This window comes from Schistocerca americana, chromosome 6 (genome assembly GCF_021461395.2).
Source record: "Schistocerca americana isolate TAMUIC-IGC-003095 chromosome 6, iqSchAmer2.1, whole genome shotgun sequence".
Lineage (NCBI taxonomy): Eukaryota > Metazoa > Arthropoda > Insecta > Orthoptera > Acrididae > Schistocerca > Schistocerca americana.
In genome coordinates this window covers 465195368-465197923 of record NC_060124.1, presented here as the reverse complement: position 1 = coordinate 465197923, position 2556 = coordinate 465195368, and positions in this window count along the sequence as shown.

Genomic DNA, 2556 nt, shown 5'->3' with positions numbered 1-2556 from the left:
TTTGCATCCATTAAATTATTTATATATGGAAAACATAATTTCGAAAAGGTATATTTGTAGACAGAAGATCTCTTTTGAATAACTTGCTATATGCTGACGATGCAGTGATGCTAGGAACAAGAAGACGACCTTCAGAAAGTAAATTACTTATTGAAGCAAGTAAATGCGAAATATGACGTGGAGATCTCAGCAGGAAGAACAATGAGAATGACCTTGATGGGGAAAGAACACATTACGAGCAGAACTAAAAAAGGGAAAGATTACAATATTTCAGAGCAAGTATACGACTTCAGCCTTGTAGATATAGCAACTAAGCTTATTACAGTGAGTACAATGAAGAGAAACCTTAAAAACAATTCTACAAAACAGTCCCCACTCTGCCTTGTAGGATGTGATGTGACATATGGCTCCATCAAAGATATAGCAACTAAGCTTATTACAGTGAGTACAATGAAGAAAAATTTTAAAAACTATTCTACCAAACAGTCCCCACTCTGCTCTATTACAGCGGGACGTGTGTGACTCATGCTAAGATGGAAGAAATGAAATTCTGGAGAGGAGTTAAAGGTTGCACAATAGAAGACGGAATAAAAAGTCAAGATATTAGAGGGGAACGAAGCATTTACGTCTAAAGGATAAAAACTTAGATTATAGAATAAAATGGAACGAACGCCGAGAAAGAATGGATAGCGAGAGACCCCCTTAAAGGCTATAAGTGCCAAGGAAGAAGAGATAGAGGAAGACCACGGTAAAAATGGGTACTACAACAGGCAGTTTCGCTTAATAGTGAAGTAGAAAAAGAAGAATATAGCTTTATACTCGGCAGAATGTAGATGCGAGAAGTAAAGGTCCATTGGTTCTGCGGATGGGACGAACTACGGCCACTGGAAGTCAAATGACTACAATTTCCGTAGATTTCACGTGATAATACTAGCTGCATAACAGTTCTGATTTATTTTAGTGATACAGGAACTGTACGCGTAAACACAAAGTAAGTTTCAGATAAGCTCAGGACTGGAGTGAGAAAGCACATTGTTTTATCTTTTTCTTTCGCGTTGGAGCTCTTGGACTGCCAGGGCCCGGGGAGCCTACTGCGACACATAAATAATAAATATTTCCAGAGGGCACCAACGTCGCAGCAAGCGGCGGCTACTAGCGCCGAAATTCGAGACGTCGCTTTTATCTGTAGGCGGGCAGCAGTAAAGGCAACCGCCGTCCATTACGCCACGCCTTAACGACCGCTCGTATTTGGAAAGATGACCATCCAATACACGGGACTACATTTATGTAAGAACATTCCTTTCCTTTATCTTAGATGTCCCTTTTTACGATCGCTATGCCGTACAGAGAGGAAAAGCAATGTAATCCACAGGGTTAACAGTATTCCGCGTCTGAAGTAAAACGCGAAACTAATTTATTCACTGTGCTAGGTTCTTTGGCAAAACTTCGTCTCGCACTGAAATTTACCCTGTAGCCTGTGCAGAACTTTCAATGATAAAAAAAAAGCTGGGGAAAAATGTAGCAAGAAAGCCAGATGACGCAATTTCCCTGGTAACGCAGTAGGTGTCAGTTAAGCTGTAATTTCTTTGTGTTCTATAATCCAAGCTTCTAAAAATATGACCACTGAGTTTAAAGAGGTAACTAGAAGGAATCGAAAGCTTATGAGTATACAGGGTGGTTCACTGATCGCGACCGGGCCAAATATCTCACGAAATAAACGTCAATCGAAAAAACTACAAAGATCGAAACTTGAAGGGGGAAACCAGATGGCGCTATGGTTGGCCCGCTAGATGGCGCTGCCATAGGTCAAACGGATATCAACTGCGTTTAATAGGAACCCCCATTTTTTATTTCATATTCCTGTAGTACGTAAAGAAATATGAATGTTTTAGTTGGACCACTTTTTCGCTTTCCGATAGATGGCGCTGTAATAGTCACAAACATATGGCTCACAATTTTAGACGAACCGTTGGTAACAGATATGTTTATTAAAATAAAATACAGAACATAGGTACGTTTGAACATTTTATTTCGGGTGTTCCAATGTGGCACATGTACCTTTGTGAACTAATCATTTCTGAGAAAGCATGCTGTTACAGCATGGTTCAAAATGGCTCTGAGCACTATGGGACTCAACTGCTGAGGTCATTAGTCCCCTAGAACTTAGAACTAGTTAAACCTAACTAACCTAAGGACATCACACACATCCATGCCCTAGGCAGGAATCGAACCTGCGACCGTAGCGGTCTTGTGGTTCCAGACTGCAGCGCCTTTAACCGCACGGCCACTTCGGCCGGCTGTTACAGCGTGATTATATGTAAATACCGCATTAATGCAGTAATGCTCAAAATGATGTCCGTCAACCCCAATGCATTTGGCAATACATGTAACGACATTCCTCTCAACAGCGAGTAGTTCGCCTTCCGTAATGTTCGCACATGCACTGACAACGCGCTGACGCATGTTGTCAGGCGTTGTCGGTGGATCACGACGGCAAATATCCCTCAACTTTCCCCACAGAAAGAAATCCGGGGACGTCAGATCCGGTGAACGGGC